The 21,101-nt window shown below is 37.1% G+C and overlaps 1 pseudogene across 1 annotated transcript in view; it reads left to right on the forward strand.

Annotated features, from left to right (window-relative positions):
- Positions 1 to 1,508: 1,508 nt before the first annotated feature.
- Positions 1,509 to 21,101, forward strand: part of LOC306664353 (mannosylglucosyl-3-phosphoglycerate phosphatase-like) — a 70,354-nt pseudogene continuing 50,761 nt past the window's right edge. The window contains exons 1-2 of the transcript in view: positions 1,509 to 1,806; positions 1,896 to 1,980. The product of the transcript in view is annotated as a mannosylglucosyl-3-phosphoglycerate phosphatase-like (transcript). The remainder of the gene's footprint in view (positions 1,807 to 1,895; positions 1,981 to 21,101) is intronic.

The raw sequence follows: 21,101 nt of genomic DNA on the forward strand, positions 1-21,101 counted from the left end.
AGGGAGGGGGGCAAGTATGGAGGAAGGAAGTACTGTATAGAGGGTAAAGAGGGGTGGGAGGGGTGGGGGGAAGGGAAAAAATAACAGAATGAATCAAACAACATTACTCTATGTAAATTTATGATTACACAAATGGTATGCTTTTACGCCATGTACAAACAGAGAAACAACATGTATCCTATTTGTTTACAATAAAAAAAAAAAAAAAGAATTTCATTGTTGGCTTACCAAGCTAAAACAGTCATTTTCTTTAATTTTTATGAATTTTTAATACTTAATTTTATCAAAGACTCTTTGCATCATTTGCCATAATCATTTAGTTTTCTATTTCAATATATCAATATGGCATATTACATGAATAGATTTTCCTGTTAAGCCATTAACATTCTTGGGATAAATGCTAAACAATGTCATTTTCAAATGTACTATTGGATTTACTTATTTTTATAAAAGAAATTTTATACCCACAGTTATAAGTAAAATGAGTTTATAAGTTCATCTTTCTGTGATCTGGTTTTAGAATCTTTTTAAAAAAATTTTTGTAGTCATAGATGGAGAGCATGTCTTTATTTTTATGTAGTGCTAAGGATAGAACCCAGTGCTTCACACATGCTAGGTAAGTGCTCTGCCACTGAGCTACATCCCCAGTCCTGGTTTTGGAATCTTGATTACACTAATTTCACAAATTAGACTGAAAACTTTGTATAATTCACTGGCTAAACATTCTTGGCATTTGGGAAGGAGAAAGTATCACCATGATTTCAGTTGAATTTCACTTAATTGTTCAAGTTTTTCTTATTTTATCAAATTTGGCACCTTCTATTCTTCTAGATGTGTCCATTTAATCAAAGTTCAATTGAGCAAATGACTAACTGGCAATATTTCAAGGGGTTGCAGCACTCTGTGGTATATTATTAATTGGATGGATTCCATGAGTCCAGAATAAGAAGTATAAAATGTAATTCAACTGAAGCATTAATTTTTTACTTGTTCTATTCTCACAAGCCATGTTAGAGCCCATACCACAACAGAAAACTGTATTTCAGAGTCATAATATTAGAGGTCATAGATTCATGAAGAATCATGAGGTAAATAGAAAAGTCGTGAACTGCATGGATTTTTGAGTAAAAGTGACATAAGGAAAGGTCATTGGGATTATGGTAGAGGCAGAAAAGGGACCTCAGGGTTATAGCAAAGAATGAGATGATATAATCTTGAATGGTCTCCCTAAAGGCAGGTCTAGTTTGTTTTATAATGAGTGCCATGCACAAGTGCCTGGTATAAAGATATTTAATTATTTTAACTTAATGTATAAAACGAAGGACACACTCCAGAGACACAGGAAGAACTATGGATTTGGGTGAGAAAAGGTTTTACTTAAAGGTTTTATTTGAAGCATAGCCTCCTATGTCCCTGTCAGGAGGGAAGAATCTTTATAGGAATCAGAGTTAAAAATGTTTAGAGTACAAAATTTTAAAGAAATGAACTGAGACTACACTCCCAGATCCATGAGTTCTGCTGGTGTGAATCCCCTTTGCTGCATCCTGAAAAAGAAAGTTTCCGTCAGGTCCTCAACTGCTCGGGAGCCACAGGACAGCACTTCGGTGGTGCAAGGCCAGGTGTGGACGGCGCAAAGGCCGCAGGCGCGCCGCGCCCCACGCACCGCGCACGGCCACGCCAGGCCACGCCTGCGCCGAGCCTCGCCACGCTGCGCCTCGCCACGGGCACACTACCGCACGCCACGTGCTGCCCACGCGCGGGACACCCGGGCCTTCTGGCTAGGGGCCGAGGAGGCTGAGAGAGCTGGTGTGGTTCACTCCCCTGGGGAGTGGAGGCCACGGGGGAGGCTCCCGTAGTGGCCCCGCCTCACTCCTCAGAGCTGTTTTCTTCCCCAGGAGACATCGGCCCCTGTGACTTGACCATCCTTCGTTTCAACGTTGGAGACCCGAGGCCCGAGGAGCCTGTAGGAAGCGCCTACAGGTGTGGCTGCCATCTTCCCCACCAGATTCTGGAGGGGCGTTGCGGGGCGGGGGTGGCCTCTGAAACTGGCCAAGAATGTCTAGAAGCTGGCGGGGCTTCTCTGACAAAGACCTCTTGCATGGGCTTCAGCTCCCTGCTTGCTCTAGTTAGTAAAGGGGGTGGTAGTGGCGGGTAGTGGCAGGGCTAAGGTGAAAGACTCTGGGATTAGTATCTGCACGTGCCACCAGGGGGATGAAAACCATTTCTTGAAATGTGCACTGTGGGAAATGCCCTTGTTTAATCCAAACCTGGTTTCTGACCCAACTTTTCCACTATTTGATCTTGGAGAAGGACTTATTGAACCTATTTCATCATTTGTAGGGAGAGAATTGTTTTATTTCTCTTCAAGACTCATTGAGGTAATTTATGGAAAGCAGCTATCACAGTATGGAAAGCAGCTATCACAGTGTTTAGCCTGTTCTAAGCAATTAATAAGTGCCAGTTTTTAATTTTACCCCTTGTCTGTATTATAGAATTGTCAGTTCTCAGTGAGATATCTGCTACTTGGGAGGGACCTACATTTTTTAAACACATCTTTCCTTCCTCTTTTGCCAAGACAGCTACAGACTGGTGGCCCTAGAGTGAGCAAGACAGGAAGGCGTTTGACAGGAATTTAAAGACTGGTAGGATGTGAATTAGCTGAGAACAATTAGGAATTCCTCACAGTGATTCAAAGATGGAAAATATTGGGGAATGGGGAAATAAAATGGGTGCTAAGGTATGGCAGTGTGGCACTGATGTAAAGGAGTGGTGGAACATAAAACTTGGGTCATAGAAAATGTCGAATGTTTGGTAAATAGTTGGAGAACTAGTCTTGGTTTTTGCAGATGATCAGAAGTGTTAGTAACATGATCCAAGAGGTATTTTGGAAATAATAAGGGGAGTTTTGGATATAAAAGATTAGAATATCTATTAAGAGGAGAAATCACTGGGGCTCTTTGTGTGAATATAATTATAAGATTGGGCAGTAAGAACAAAAGGAACAAATCAATTTGGGAGACAGAAAATACAATAAACAAGACATGACTAGTCAATGACTTGTGAAAGAATGTATATAGGTACGTGTATATACACAGAAAGGGAAGCATCAGAGGTTAGGAAGAAGGAATGGGAGGGATCTACCATTGTTCTGTTGTTTAATATTGAGTAGCAAGAGTATTAAACTATTTCTGAAGGACTAGCTAGTTCGTAGAGAATTGGTGTTGGAAATGTTAATTTGAGATGATTATTGATTATGTAGGCAGAAGCGAATAGTAGTATTTCTCTTTCCACTATTTTAATCCCCACCCCCCAACTTATTTTGCACATGTGTGGCTCTTCTGTGTCTTGGGTAGAAAATCCTATTCTTTAAATTCAACATCTTCTCTATGGAGAAGTTCACTTGTATAAGCCATTTTGAGGGCTACTCAGTATCCCTTCATAGAGGTAGGCTAGTTTCTTCTTTCACTGGTGCTTACAGTCTGCCTGTGTTTTCAGTCAAGATTGTCTATTCCAAGTCACAATAGGTTGTGTAATTGGAAACATTCTGAGGATCAGGTAAGAAACTACATCTACCCTGGTCTTTAAGATTTATGGATTAATATCAGAATGTGAACTACTCAGCAGGAACTTTGTTTTTATTATCATGTTTTTCTCAGCATCCACTTTAGCGTCTGGTACAAAGTGGGTACTAAATAAATACTTTTTAATGGAGGAGGATGGAGTGTGCTGGTAAAGTTTAACCGATAGTATGGTTCTGAATAGTGACTGTAATTTAATCTATGTTGGTGGTGGTTGTGGTATAAATGAATTGAATTCTATTTATTCTTGATCATTTATTTTTAATAAATGTTTTAAGCTATTTTAGATTTACACAAAAATTACGAAGATGATACAAGAGTTTGCCTATTCCCCATTACTTACATTTTACATAAGTACAACATATTTGTTACAATAACTTTATAATTGTTACTAGCATCCGTACTTTATTTGATATCTGTAATTTTTATGATGTCCTTTTTGTGTTTTAGGATCCCATCCAGGATACCACATTATATTTGTTGTTCCTGACTCCTTGGGCTCTTTTAGGCTATGGCAGTTTTACTAGACCCCCTTTGTTTATAATAACCTTGACAATTTTGAGGAATACTGATGATGCACTTTATAGTATATTCTTTTTTTTTATTTTTTTATTTTATTGCAAACAAATGGGATACATGTTGCCTCTCTGTTTGTACATGGCGCAAAGGCATACCATTTGTGTAATCATAAATCCACATACAGTAATGTTGTTTGATTCATTCTGTTATTTTTTCCCTTCCCCCAACCCCTCCCACCCCTCTTTACCCTCTATACAGTACTTTCTTCCTCCATACTTGCCCCCCTCCCTAACCCTAACTCTAACCCTAACATTAACCCTTCCCTCCCCCCCTTTATGTGTCATCCTCCACTTATTAGCGATATCATTCGTCCCTTGGCTTTTTGAGATTGGCTTATCTCACTTAGCATGATATTCTCCAATTCCATCCATTTGCCTGCAAATGCCATAATTTTGTCATTCTTTATGGCTGAGTAATATTCCATTGTGTATATATACCACAGTTTCTTTATCCACTCATCAATTGAAGGGCATCTAGGTTGGTTCCATAGTCTGGCTATTGTGAATTGAGCAGCTATGAACATTGATGTGGCTGTATCTCTGTAGTATGCTGATTTTAGATCCTTTGGGTATAGGCCAAGGAGTGGGATAGCTGGGTCAAATGGAGGGTCCATTCCAAGTTTTCTAAGGAATCTCCACACTGCTTTCCAGAGTGGCTGCACTAATTTGCAGCCCCACCAGCAATGTATGAGTGTACCTTTCTCCCCACATCCTCGCCAACACCTGTTGCTTGTATTTTTGATAATCGCCATTCTAATTGGGGTGAGATGGAATCTTAGGGTGGTTTTGATTTGCATTTCTCTTATTACTAGAGATGTTGAACATTTTTCCATATGTTTATTGATTGCTTGTACATCTTCTTCTGTGAAGTGTCTGTTCATTTCCTTAGCCATTTGTTGATTGGATTATTTGTATTCTTGGTGTAGAGTTTTTTGAGTTCTTTATAGATTCTGGAGATTAGCGCTCTATCTGAAGTATGATTGGCAAAGATATTCTCCCACTCTGTAGGCTCTTTCTTCACATTACTGATAGTTTCCTTTGCTGAGAGAAAGCTTTTTAGTTTCTTAATTTGAGATTTGTCTGATATTTTTTCTTAAAAGATTAGACCAGGTTTGTGGTTTATTGTTGTTATTGTTGTTTTTAATGGGAAGACCATAGAAGTAAAGTCACATTTTCATCATTTTTTTCCAGGGGTACATATTACCAACATGATTTATGATTGTCAGTGTTGACAGTTTTGTCAGTATTGATCTTTGTGAGGTTTCTCCACTTCAGAGTCAGTCTTTGCCCTCACAATCTCCATGCTGTACATGAAAGAAGTGACTGTGTGCAGCTCATATTTAAGGAATGGGGAGTTATCAAATTATTTGTAGTACTTCTTAATGGAAGATTTGTGTTTTCTGTATTTTTTACTTATTCAGTCATTTATTTATATCAGTATTTCTTTAGTTTCCTAGGATTGATGTAACAAAGTACTACAGAATGGGTGGCTTTCAATAATAGAAGTCTTTTTTATTTCACTGCTTTGGATGCTAGAAATCTGAAATCATGGTAGAGTTGGTTCCTTTAAGGGCTCTGAAGGAGAATCTATTCCATGCTTTCACCTACCTTCTGGTGAAGGCCAGGAATCCTTGGTATTCCTTGGATTACAAATATATTACTCTAATCTCTGGTCTGTTTTCACATGATATTCTCCCTCTATGTCCCTGTGCCCAAATTTCTCTTGTCTTGTAAGGACACTAGTCATTGAATTAGGGTCTACCCTAATCATCTCATCTTACCTTAATTACATCTGCAAAGAACCTGTTTGCAAATGAAGTCACACTACACTCATACATACTGGGGATTAGGACTTCAACATAATTTAAGGGAACATAATTTAACCTTTAATAAATACAGGTTCATGAAAGTTATTAGTTTTTAATAGGTTACCTTTCAATTTTTGTGGAAGCCCAAGGAAAAGCCATGGGTTGACTTTTGAGGGATTAAACACAATGTATGTCAGACAGCAGAATTGGATTTGGAAAATGCATTCTTTGTATGTGTGGTGTAGTTCAGTACAAGCTCTTAGTAGTTTTATTTATTTTATTTCATTCCATGCTTTTTATTTAAGCCTATTATTCATATACATATTCACCATATTAAGGAGATGGTTTTAGTGTCTTTGGTGAAGGTGAAGAGATCTGAGACAGCAGTATCTTTGCATTGTCAGAGGTATGAAATTCAGAGACCATATTGAGATACTAGTAAATAGAACACATTAGTGACTGCCTTTGAAGGAACAAATGAAAGTACTCATCTGATTTCTGGACTATTCTGATGATAAAAAGAAATCTGAACTCACTGAGTGAACATTCTTATGTGGTTGGCATTTCTGGGAATATTCTGTTCATAATTGTGCTTGTGGGCTGCCTGGTGGGTGGACGCATTGCAGCAGGTCCCAGGTGCTGACGCAGGGCTCTGTCCTTGTGAACCCACTGGGTGTCGGCTCATGGGGGCAGGCAGCAGGTGGGAGCTGGGTTTGCCCTACAATCTGACCTTCGTCTTGGGCTTTGGGCTGCCTATGACCAGCACACCCTACTACCTTATGGGGCTCTTTCCTGGGCAGTTGGTTGCAGGACACACCTGTGGGGGAAGACAAGGGGGATGACAGCATCCCCAACTGTCAGTCTGTGATCCTAGCCAGCCAATGGTCTGCTCCTCAGCCTGTGCTTGGCAGCCATTGGCTTAATCCCTAGCCCTCAAATTTTAACTGCTCAGCAATTGGCCACATAGTCCTTAGCCCAGGAAATTCAACTACTTAAGCAAAGCTCCCCTGCCATACTCTCTCTTAGTACACTGTCTCTCTCTTCAGGGCAGACACTGTTCATTTGCCTAATAAAAGCTCTTGCGTGAGTTCCCACGTTGGAGTGGTTTGTCTGGGTGCCTTTTCACTCTAAAAAATTGCAAAAAGAATCTGTGTATTTAGATTGATGGTATCTCTGGACCATTTTAACTTTGGTTATAAGATTAAAAAGATGTCATTACTTCTCTTCCTTGAATGTTTGTGTATCCTGAAGTTTAGTCTTCAGCCCCAGTGCTCACATCTCTGTTTACTGAAGTAGAGATTTATTTAATATTTATTTGATTCAATGCATATTCATTGAAAACATGCCATTTACCAGGTATGGAGCACCTGACATATGTGAGTTATTAATATAACTCACATAAACTGCACTGTATACAATGTTAGGGAATGTTTTAGACAGTGGGGATATAGCAGGAAACAGAAGAGAAAAAAAATCCAGCTCTCATAAGTGCTTGTGTTTTAGTGGGAAGTAAGACAATAAAAAAGAAATCATGTATTGTATCAGATGGTAATAAATTATATGGAGGAATATAATACAGGGTAAGCAGAATGGGAAGTATGAAAGTTGAGGTTGGGGGTGGCTACTATTTTAAAAAATATTAATTAGATGAGACTTCACTGTTTGGGTGTTATTTGAGGTGAAATGTGAGTAAAATGAGGTACTATGAGACATTTGGTTGTGTACGAGGAGTGTTCGAGGTTGAAGAAATTGCAAGAGCAAAAATTCTGAGGTGATAGAGGACACGGACACAAACCCAAATAAATACAATTTTCTCATACTAGACAAAGGGGCCAAAAATATGCAATGGAGAAAAGATAGCCTCTTCAACAAATGGTGCTGGGAGAATTGGAAATCCATATGCAACAGAATGAAACTAAACCCATATCTCTCACCATGCACGAAACTAAACTCAAAATGGATTAAGGACCTCGGAATCAGACCAGAGACCCTGCAGATTATAGAAGAAAAAGTAGGTCCAAATCTTCACCTTGTTGGTCTAGGACCAGACTTCCTTAACAGGACTCCCATAGCACAAGAAATAAAAGCTAGAATCAACCACTGGGATAGATTCAAACTCAAAAGCTTTCTCTCAGCAAAGGAAACTATCAGCAATGCGAAGAAAGAGCCTACAGAGTGGGAGAATATCTTTGCCAATCATACTTCAGATAGAGCACTAATCTCCAGAATCTATAAAGAACTCAAAAAACTCTACTCCAAGAATTCAAATAGTTCAGTCAACAAATGGGCGAAGGAAATGAATAGACACTTCACAGAAGAAGATCTACAAGCAATCAACAAACATATGGAAAAATGTTCAACATCTCTAGTAATAAGAGAAATGCAAATCAAAACCACCCTAAGATTCCATCTCACCCCAATTAGAATGGCGATTATCAAGAATACGAGCAACAACAGGTGTTGGCGAGGATGTGGGGAGAAAGGTACACTCATACATTGCTGGTGGGGCTGCAAATTAGTGCAGCCACTCTGGAAAGCAGTGTGGAGATTCCTTAGAAAACTTGGAATGGAACCACCATTTGACCCAGCTATCCCACTCCTTGGCCTATACCCAAAGGACTTAAAATCAGCATACTACAGAGATACAGCCACATCAATGTTCATAGCTGCTCAATTCACCATAGCCAGACTGTGGAACCAACCTAGATGCCCTTCAATTGATGAGTGGATAAAGAAACTGTGGTATATATATACAATGGAATATTACTCAGCCATAAAGAATGATAAAATTATGGCATTTGCAGGCAAATGGATGGAATTGGAGAATATCATGCTAAGTGAGATAAGCCAATCTCAAAAAGCCAAGGGACGAATGATATCGCTGATAAGTGGAGGATGACACATAATGGGGGGGAGGGAAGGGTTAGAGTTAGGGTTAGGGAGGGGGGCAAGTATGGAGGAAGGAAGTACTGTATAGAGGGTAAAGAGGGGTGGGAGGGGTGGGGGGAAGGGAAAAAAACAGAATGAATCAAACAACATTACTCTATGTAAATTTATGATTACACAAATGGTATGCCTTTACGCCATGTACAAACAGAGAAACAACATGTATCCCATTTGTTTACAATAAAAAAAAAAAAAATTCTGAGGTGGAAATGTGCTTAGAGGGTTTCATGACCATCAGAAGGCAACTGGCTGGAGCTGAGAAAGCAAAGGGGATGTTAGTAGAAGATGAGATCAGAGAGGTAGCAGAAATTGCATCATAGATGTATAGTCATATTGACAATATTGGTTACCTTAAATAAACTGGAAATCCACTGGTAGTTATGGGTAGAGGAATGGTATAAACTAAAAGGTATAAAGGAATGGTATAAATTAAAAAATCTTTGCTGTATTGCAAATGGACCTTATGGAGAGGGAGAGATGCTGGATGACGCCTTCCAGCGGAGTTAATTTGGCGCGGGAGACAAATGAGAGCGAGGTTCTTGAATTCAGAACGGTTTATTGAAGATTCATGAAACCTGGGAACACCGGCGCTTGAGCAGAGCCGGCTTATATCCCTTCCAGGAGGTGAAGGGTAAGGCTGACACCAATTATGCGAAGATTAGGCGAGGACCTAGCTGTCCAATCACGGTAAAGGTCAAAACGAGCAGGCATGATCAGGAGCACTCGGGAACACCTGTGCACACTTTGTGTGCGTGGACTTAATTGAAGACGGCCAATGATAAATCACCTGGGTGTGCTTATGTTAATCAACCTCCTCACCACTGATGTGATCAAAACAAGCTCTGGCTGGCTGCCAGGCGCCATCTTGGCGTAGTCTGCATGGCATAGCCCCCAATAGCTGGATATATATAGCTATGGACAAAACTGGACACAGTTACCATAATCCTAGCCATCGTGGAACATACTAGAATTAGGCAGATAAAAAAGAAACCCTCATAAATAAAAGTAAAATGGTCACATAATTAAGTGCAGTGATAATGCATAATAGGGCACCTCCTTAGTTTGGGAATGTTTCTCTTGAGGGTGGGTTATAGGATGAGTAGGGAGTAATTAGACAAAATATGTACTATTTAGAGCATGTGCTTGTTCGCTTGGGAGGTTTGAGCTATCACCTATATTGCAAATATAAATAGGCAGTTCTCAAAACATAGTCCAGGGAGCCTTACAGATCTCTATGAGATCCTTTAATGTGAACCTCATAGCAAAAACTATTTTCATAGTAGTCTTAATAGATGTTATTTGCCTTGTTCAACTCTCATTTTTTTATGGGTGTATTGAGATTGAAAAGTTTATTTATATGTGGTTTGAGATACCACCTCATTGAAACCAATTGTTAATAAACTGTTTTACTAAGTTTTGGTGTAGTATCAAAGAAAAATACCTACAGTTATATGGAAAGTTTATTGAAATACTTTTCTAGTTACTTTTGTGAGACCAGGTTTCTTCATATGCTTCAACCAAAGCAACCCATTTCTGTAGATTGAATGCAGCAATAGATATGAAACTCCAGCTGTCCCTGGAAGTTTGGAGAAGTTTCCTCTTTTCGTGTATGTGTTTGAAAATGTATTCATTATAAAAGTACATGTACTGGGTTTATTGATATTTAAATAAATTAATAGGTATATATATATTTCTGAGTTTTAGTTTTTGATATGGTCAATAACTGCAGCTACCACCCATATAAAAAGATTTTTGGGTCTCTTAACTTTTTTTAAGTATGTAAAGGGGTCTTGACTGAAAAATTTGAGAACTTCTAATTTAGGTTGTAAAGTTTGCAGTGGCAGGGTCTATTTCTATTCAACTTTGTTTCCCTAAAATCTAGTAATGTATAGCAGTTTGTAAACTCTGGCATTAACAACTTCATACATTCTGTTCCTAGATTTATAATCTAACCCCAACCTCTTTTTCAGTCCTATATTTTTGTGTGCATGTTGAGAAAACCCACTTTGATGTTTCCTTGAATAATACATTCTGTGTTGAAAATCAAAATCATCAGCTTTTCTCCAGAACACCTCTTATAACTTTGATCTCTTGTTTAATATATTGACCTTATCCCAAATAATTTACATGGCCTTTCCAAAGAGTAAAACCGTAGTTATGACCTATTTCTATAGATTTTTTTTTCTTTTTCTACTTCATTTTGTAATGTTGGTTCACAAATTTTGCATGCACTAGAGTTGCCAAGAGGGCGTGTTAAAACACACATTTCTGTGCCTGATCCCAGCATCTGAGAAGGGGGCACAAGAATTTGAATTTCTATTGTTTCCAAGTGATTCTGATGCTTCTGGTCTGAAGAAATACCTTAGGAACTGCTGATCTTTTCCATATTCGCTGAAACACTAACACTAATCATCACATATGGCTTGTATTTTTAAATTCTGTAATCTTGTTCAGACTTTTACTCTTTTTTACTTATCTGATGCCTAAGATTTGGACCAAATCCAATGACATTTACTTTCCATCTTAAATACAGCTGTCCTTAAGTTCATCTGGATTCTGGTATTGCTCAATTTTTGTACTCAAAATTTTTTCTTTACTGCCTTGCATAGTGCATATGTATTATTTTCAGTTGTTTTTCCAATTTATAAAAAGGGAGGTGGGGAGATCCAAGATGGCGGACTAGAGGGAGGCTGCGTTCCTTGTTGCTCTGTAACTCCGGTTTCCAGCAGAGGATATCTGTTTCTTGGTGAGGCAGTTTTTGCTGCTTATCAATCCCCTGCTGTTTACCCCATTTGTCTACTGTGATCACCTGCAGTCTGCCAGCATATCGACGCCTTTTTTGAGTGCAGATTGCTCACTGTCAGGCGCCTATCATCCACCATTTGCCTGCCTCTTGCCTGTCCATCACCTGCCTTTCACCTACCCATCACCCACCACCCGAGGTTCACCTCCCTATTGTCCGACAGCTGCCAGCAGACTGACCGCAGACTGCCAGTGAAGCGCCAGCTGCCTGCAGTTGCCTGGAAGTTCTCTGTCACGGTACCTGCAGGTTTGGTTACACATGGCTGTTGCCATTTTGAGACAACAGCCAGGCCCCGTAGAACCCCTGGCCGGACTGACTGAGCACCATCTCCAGGATTCCTCAGCCTGACCAATCATGCCCTGCCTCTGGGGCCCTCACATTGACTGACTGCTTCCTGCTGCCAGGACCCCTAGACCAACTGATTGCACCGGCCTCCAGGATCCCGCAACCACAGCAAACACACCTGACCTCCAGGACCCTTGCTGACCAACTGCACCTCGTCTCCAGGACCTGCAGCCAACCATATCCACACCCCGAGCTGCAGCTCCCCATTTGTCAATACATTTGGAAGCCAGAGCAGCCATCTTGGATAATCATGGAAGCTGTAGCTCCCATCTTTAGGTGGGCAAATCCCATCCTGAGATGCCTACTGGAGACTTGAAGCTCATTGTCAGGTACCTCTCATGCATCAGGCTACTGAAGACTGGGAGGTTTGAATACGGTATGACTGTTGTAGTGTAGGTTTTCTTTCTTCTCCTTATTGAACAATTTTAAGTTTTTATTTCTTTACTTTTTTTGGCTCTCTTTTCCTTTTGTTTACCTGTTCCCTTAGAGTCTCTTTCTCCCTTTTTGCGTGCTAAAACCAATTTCTTTGATTACAGTCTCACCCTTTCTGTTATCTAGAACTTCTGTGTATTCTTTTCTTACCCATTAACAGCTACATCCTATATCCCTTTGCATCCTCTTTATCCTCAATTAGAAACTGCAGACATTATTGCAAATCTGTTTGTTATACTGAAGATAATATTTGAACTCATTCTGTTTATTATGACAATTTTGTTATCGTCCTCATAGGGGCTATTTGGTCTAGGATTGCATAGTGTCTGATTTGGGCACTGCTAATATTGATCTCCCCTTAAAGAAAGGGTTTTGGAAACCTATAGGGCCACTATAAGCCTATACGGGGAAATCTGTAATACCCCAGATCTGCACTGCTCGTGGGGAGGATACATGAACAACATGAAAAAAACAAGGGAAGAAAATGATCCAAACAAATCTAGATTCTATATTAATAGAATCCAATGACAGTATAGTAGAAGAAATGTTAGAAAAGGACTTCGGATTATATATGATTAAGATGATTCGCGAAGTAAAGGATGAGATAAGAGTGCAAATGCAGGCAATGAATGATAATACCAATAAGCATTTGCATTTGAAAGAGCAACTGCAGGAAGCAAAAGGTCATTTCAACAAAGAGATAGAGATTCTCAAAAAAAAAAAAAAATGGAAATCCTTGAAATGAAGGAAACAATAAACCAAATAAAAAACTCAATGGAAAGCATCACCAAAAGACTAGACCACTTGGAAGATAGAACCTCAGACAATTAAGACAAATTATTTAATATTGAAAATAAAGTTGCCCAAACAGAGAAGATGGTAAGAAATCATGAACAGAATCTCCAAGACTATGGGACACCATGAAAAGACCAAATTTAAGAATTAGTGGGATTGAGGAAGGCACAGAGATACAGACAAAGGAATGAACAACTATTCAATGAAAGAATATCAAAAAATTTCCCAAACCTGAAGAATGAAATGGAAAATCAAATACAAGAGGCTTACAGAACACCAAACGCACAAAATCACAACAGATCCACACCAAGGCATAATATAATGAAAATGCCTAACATTCAAAATAAAGATAGGATTTTGAAGGCCATGAGAGAAAAGCATCAGATTACAGATGGGGGAAACCAATACGGATAGCACAGACTTCTCAACCCAGACTCTAAAAGCTAGAAGGGCCTGGAACAACATACTTCAAGCTCTGAAAGAACATGGTTGCCAATCAAGAATCCTATACCCAGCAAAACTAACCTTCAGATTTGAAGATGAAATAAAATCCTTCCATGATAAACAAAAACTAGAAGAATTTACAAATAGAAAGCCTGCACTACAGAATGTTCTCAACAAAATATTCCATGAGGAGGAAATGAAAAACAACAATGGAGGTCAGCAAAGGGAGGAACTACCTTAGAGAAAAGCCACTCAAAGGAGAAACCAAGCTAAGTTAAAAACCAAAAATAAGCCCAAATGACTGGGAATACAAATCATATCTCAATAATAACCCTGAATGTTAATGGCCTAAACTCATCAATCAAAAGACATAGACTGGCAGAATGGATTAAAAAGAAAGACCCAACAGTATGCTGCCTGCAAGAGACTCATCTCATAGAAAAAGGCATCCACAGACTAAAGGTGAAAGGATGGGAAAAAACCTACCACGCACATGGACTCAGTAAAAATGCAGGGGTTTCCATCCATATATCAGATAAAGTGGACTTCAAGCCAAAGTTAGAAGGGATAAAGAAGGACATTTCATACTGCTTAAGGGAACCATAAATCAGGAAGACATAATGATAGTAAATATTTATGCCCCAAACAATGGTGCATCCCTGTACATCAAACACATCCTCCTCAATTTCAGGAATCAAATAGACCACAACACAATAATTCAGGGTGACTTTAATGCACCGCTGTCACCACTAGATGGATCTTCCAAACAAAAACCAACAAAAGAAACCATAGAACTCAATAACACAATCAATAACCTAGACTTAGTAGACATATCTAGAATATTCCATCCATCAATGAGCGGATTCCCTTTCATCTCAGCAGCACATGGAATCTTCTCGAAAATAGACCATATGTTATGCCACAAAGCAGCCCTTAAGAAATGCAAAAAAATAGAGATACTGCCTTGTGTTCTATCAGATCAAAATGGACTGAGAGTAGAAATCAATGACAAAATAAAAAACCGAAATTATTCCAACACCTGGAGACTAAATATTATGCTACTGAATGAAACATGGATAACAGAAAACATCAGGGAGGAGATAAAAAAAATTCTTAGAGGTCAATGAGAATGACAATACAATATATCAAAATCTATGGGACACTATGAAAGTGGTAGTAAGAGGAAAATTCATTGCACGGAGAGCATTCCAGAAAAGAATGAAAAGTCAACAACTAAATGACCTAACATTGCAGCTCAAAGCCCTAGAAAAAGAAGAACAGAATAACAACAAAAGTAGTAGAAGATAGGAAATAATTAAAATCAGAGCTGAAATCAATGAAATTGAAACAAAAGAAACAATTAAAAAAATTGACAAAACAAAAAGTTGGTTCTTTGAAAAAGTAAACAAAATAGACAAACCCTTAGCCACACTAACAAAGAGGAGAGAGAAAACTCAAATTACTAAAATTCATGATGAAAAAGGAAATATCATGACAGACACCACTGAGATACATAATGAGAAGCTACTTCTAAAATCTGTATTCCAACAAAATAGAAACCACTGTACACATTGACAAATTTCTGAAGACATGCTCCTTCCAAACTGAATCAGGAGGACACACACAATTTAAACAGATCAATATCAAGCAATGAAATAGAAGAAGCCATTAAAAACCTACCATCCAAGAAAAGCCCAGGACCAGACAGATTCTCAGCCGAGTTCTACAAGACCTTCAAAGAAGAATTTATTCCAATACTTCTCAAAGTATTCCAGCAAATAGAAAAGGAGGGTACCCTACCAAACTCATTCTATGAAGCTAATATCACCCTCATACCCAAACCAGGAAAAGACACATCAAGGAAAGAAAATTTTAGACCAATATCCTTGATGAATATAGATGCAAAGATCCTTAACAAAATATTGGCAAACCATATCCAAAAACATATTAAGAAAATCATGTACCACGATCAAGTGGGGTTCATCCCTGGAATGCAAGGATGGTTTAACATCCGTAAATCAATAAACATAATCCATCATGTCAATAGACTTAAGGTTAAGAATCATATGGTTATTTCAATTGACGCAGAAAAAGTGTTCGACAAAATACAACACCCCTTCATGCTCAAAACACTAGAAAAAATAGGGATAGTAGGAACATACCTGAACATTGAAAAGGTCATTTATGCTAAGCCCATGGCCAACATCATTCTTAATGGTGAAAAACTGAAAGCATTCGCCCTAAAAACTGGAACAAGCCAGGGATGTCCTCTTTCACCACTTCTATTCAACACTGTCCTTGAAACTCTAGCCACAGCAATTAGAGAGACTAAAGAAATTAAAGGGATACAAATAGGAAAAGAGGAACTTAAGCTGTCACTAATTGCTGATGACATGATTCTATATTTAGAGGATCCAGAAAACTCCTCCAGAAAACTTCTAGACCTCATCAATGTATTTGGCAAAATAGCAGGCTATAAAATCAACATGCATATATCTAAAGCATTTTTATATGCAAGCAGTGAAACATCTGAAAGGGAAATGAGGAAAACAACTCCATTTGCAATAGCCTCAAAAAAAAAAAATACTTGGGAATCAGTCTCACAAAAGAGGTAAAAGATCTCTACAATAAAAACTATAAAACATTGAAGAAAGAAATTGAGGAAGACCTTAGAAGATGGAAAGATCTCCCATGTTCTTGGATAGGCAGAACTAATATTGTCAAAACGGCCATACTACCAAAAGTGCTATACAGATTCAATGCAATTCCAATTAAAATCCCAATGATGTACTTTACAGAAATAGAGCAAGTAATTATGAAATTCATCTGGAAGAATAAGAAACCCAGAATAGCTAAAGCAGTCCTTAGCAGGAAGAATGAAACAGGGGTTATCGCAATACCAGAACTTCACCTACACTACAAAGCAATGGTAACAAAAACGGCATGAAATTGGCACCAAAATAGGTAGATCAATGGTACAGAATAGAGGACACGGGCACAAACCCAAATAAATACAATTTTCTCATACTAGACAAAGGGGCCAAAAATATGCAATGGAGAAAAGATAGCCTCTTCAACAAATGATGCTGGGAAAACTGGAAATCCATATGCAACAGAATGAAACTAAACCCCTATCTCTCACCCTGCACAAAAGTCATCTCAAAATGGACCATGGACCTCAGAATCAGACCAGACACCCTGCATCTTATAGAAGAAAAAGTAGGTCCAAATCTTCAACATGTCGGCTTATGATCAGACTTCCTTAACAGGACTCCTATAGCACAAGAAATAAAAGCAAGAATCAATAACTGGGATAGATTCAAACTAAAAAGCTTTCTCTCAGCAAAGGAAACTATCAGCAATGTGAAAAGAGAACCTACAGAGTGTGAGAAAATCTTTGTCACTCATACTTCAGATAGAGCACAATTTCCAAAATATATAAAGAACTCAAAAAACTCTACATCAAGAATACAAATAACCCAATCAACAAATGGGCTAAAGAAATGAACAGACACTTCACAGAAGAAGATCTACAAGCAATCAACAGCCATATGAAAAAATGTTCAACATCTCTAGTAATAAGAGAAATGCAAATCAAAACCACCCTAAGATTCCATCTCACCCCAATTAGAATTGATGAATGGATAAAGAAACTGTGGTATATATATACAATGGAATATTACTCAGCTTTAAAGAATAATAAAATTATGTCATTTGCAGGCAAATGGATGAAACTGGAGAATATCATGCTAAGTGAGGTAAGCCAATCTCAAAAAAAAAAAGGACGAATGATCTCGCTGATAAGCGGATGATGACACATAATGGGGGGTGGGAGGGGGGCAAGAAGAGAGGAAGGAGGGACTGTATAGAGGGAAAGAGGGGTGGGAGGGGTGGGGGGAAGGAAAAAAATAACAGAATGAATCAAACATCATTACTCTATGTAAATTTATGGATATGCAAATGGTATGCTGTTACTCCATGTACAAACAAAAACAATATGTACAAACGGAAACAGCATCTATCCTGTTTTTGTTTACAATAAAAATAAATTTTAAAAAAAGGGAGGTATTAACTATACTGAAGAATACAAGTTCTTAAGTATAGAACTTACTTAATTTTAACTAATGTAATCACATAGATAAAAAGTATCTCTAGCATAGTACATGATTTCTTCATGCCTTTCCAGTCACTACTCTTTTCTCTATGCCTTTAGATGGTATAGCATATAATCATTTGGTTGCTTTTGCTTAGCATTGAGATTCATATTGTATGTATCAGTAATTTGTTCCTTTTATTGTTGTGTATTCCAATGTGTGAATATACCACAATTTATTTATCTGTTATAATGTTGAAGGCCATTTGGATTGTTTTCTTAACATTTTCTTTTATGAAATCACTACTATCAACATTCTTGTATAATATTCTTGGTGGACAGAAGCATTCATTTCTGTTGGGCATACGCCCAGAAGTAGAATTTTAATGTCACATACAGACATATGTATAGTTTTAGTAGATACTGCCAGACATCTTCCCAAAATAGTTTTACCAATTTATGTGTCCATCAGAAATGCACCAGAGTTTTAATTGCTCTGTATTTTTGCCAGTTAGTATCATCTGCTTAATTTTACCATTGTTGTAGGTGTATAGTAATATACCATGTGGGCTTAATTTGCATTTCTTGTTAAGTGATGATATTGAGCGTTTTTTCTTACATTTATTGGCTAGTTGCATTAGTTCTTAAAGTTAAGGTTTAAAAAAAACCAATTTTTAAAAATACAGTCGCCTGTCTTTTAAAAATCAACTTGTTGGAATTGTTATTATATTTTGAATATGACTCCATTGTTGAACATGCTTTAAATATATATTCTGTAGTTAGTATTTGTCTTTTTACTTTTCTAATGGTTCTTAATTTACACTAAGTTAAATTTATCAATATATTCTTTTGTGATTTGTGTTTTCCTCTGAACTTCTTAAGAAGTCTTTGCTTTAAAGTTATGAATTGTGATTTGTGTTTTTCTCTGACCTTCTTAAGAAGTCTTTGCTTTAAAGTTATGAAGGTGATGTTCTGTGATTTCTTCTAAATGGTTTATTGTTTAGGTTTTAAGATTAGATCTGTGATTCAACTCGAAGTTATATTTATATGTGGTTGAGTTAGGGGGTCAACATTTGCTTTTGTATCATGTACTTTTAAAAAAAATCTTTTTAGTTGTAGATGGGCACAGCACCTTTATTTTATTTATTTATTTTTATGTGGTGCTGAGGATCGAACCCAGTGCCTCACGTTTCTGGCAAGTGCTCTACCACTGAGCCAAGCCCCAGCCCCTCATATTTTTTTAAAAATATTTTTTAGTTGTAGATGGACATGATATCTTTATTTATTTTTTATGTGGTACTGAGGATCAAACCCAGTGCCTGGCACATTCAAGGCAAGTGCTCTACCACTGAGCCCTAGCCCTTGCATCATATATTTTTTACAATTACATTCATATATCTATAGTTGCACTATTAGTATATTTATCTTTTTTTTATTTAAAAAAGCTGTCCTTGCCCACACTGAATTACAGAAGTTCTTTTGTAGTGTGTGTCTACTTTGTTCTCTTCCATTAGTCTAAGATGATACTATACTATCTTAATTACCATAGCTTTATCGTATGTCTTGATGCTCAGCAGATGTATTTCAGTTTACTTGTTCTTCAGTATCTGCTTCTCTATTCTAGGACCTTTTTACTTTTATATAAATTTTATGTTGAAATTTATGTAGTCAATTCCTAACAAAAAAGGTTTTCTGCCTAAAACATATTCCTAGTTTGATGATAATTTTTTGTCATGAATAGATTTTGAAATTTGATAACTTTTTGGATCTTTTTTAGATAGGTGCAGGAAAATCATGATTTTTATCCTTAATATAATACTTATTTTTTAATATTCAACTATTCTTGCATTCTTGGAATAAACCCTTCTTGGTTATGATGTTTTACTTTTTTTACATATTACTGAATTCAATTTACTAACATTTTAAGAATTATGTGACTGTATTTGTAAGGGATATTGTCTTAAAATTCCATATCTTTCAGATTTTGGTATCAAGATGATGTTGACCCTATAAAATAAGTTGGAAAAATCTTACTGCTTTTCTCTTCTCTGGAAGAATTTGTATAAGAGTAGTCTTTTTTCCTCTTAAAAATGTTTGGAAGAATTCTCCAATGAAGAAACAGGACTAGAGAAGTTTTGTTGATGAAAAATTCTAAATTAAGGTGTCAGTTTCTTTAAAAGAGACAGGAAAATTCAGATTTTTATATCTTTTGTGTCAGTTTTGTTATATTTTTCAAAGAATTTGTTTTGTGTGAGTTTTCAAAGTAATTGACAGGAGGGTTGTGTGTATGTGTGTGTGTGTGTATGTGTGTGTGAGAGAGAGAGAGAGAGATGCTGGTATAGAATCAGGGCCTCATGCATGCCAGATAGATGCTCTATCACTGAGCCATATCCTAGTACCCCCCCCCCAGGGGTATTTTTATCTTTTATCTTCTTAAAAATTGGAGAATCTATATTGATTTTTTAAAAATTTTTGTTATTAATAATTTTTTTCTCAGTTTTGCTAGGGTGTATTTTATGAATTTTTTCAATGAATGAAATTCTAGCTTGACTTTTTTGTTTTATTTTTTTTTTCAATTTTTTCTTTATACTTTATTTCAGCTTAATTTGGTATTTGTTTTCTAACTTTCCTTGAGGTTTAAATTTGATTACTATTTACAATTTTTTCTGCTTTTCTAGTATATACATGTCATACTATAAGTTACTATCTAAGTACTGCATTCGCTCTATTTCACAAGCTGTAAGGTGTTGTATTTTCGTTATTATTCATTTCCAAATTCCAGTGAGATTTTTAAATTTGATCTATAACTTTAGATTTTTGTTGCCTAATTTCTAAACATATAGTTTTTCTACTTTTATTATTGAGAGCTTTTTAAATTTCATTATGGTAAGAGAGAATACTGTACATTATAGATCTTGGATATTTGTTTAATGATCCAGCATATGTTTTTTTTTAAATTCATATTCCCTGAAACTGGCACATTGTGTTATTGGATATAGTCTTCTTTATGTCAATTTTGTCAAATTGGTTAATCATGTTTTTCAAATATTTTGTATGTTTATCAGGTTTTTTGTTTGCTTATTCTATCCAGTACTGAGAAAAGTATTTTTTAATTGACAAGATAATGAATTTCTTCATTTTTTCCTATCATCTTTGTCAGCTTTTGTTTTATCCTTCTTGAGATAGTGTTCTTGGTTGCCTACTAAAGTATTTTACGTTTTTCTTTTGTGTCAACACTTTAATAACAAAAAAGTAGTATACCTTTTGAATCTATAGTAG

Source organism: Sciurus vulgaris (genome assembly GCF_902686455.1).
Source record: "Sciurus vulgaris genome assembly, chromosome: 6".
NCBI lineage: Eukaryota > Metazoa > Chordata > Mammalia > Rodentia > Sciuridae > Sciurus > Sciurus vulgaris.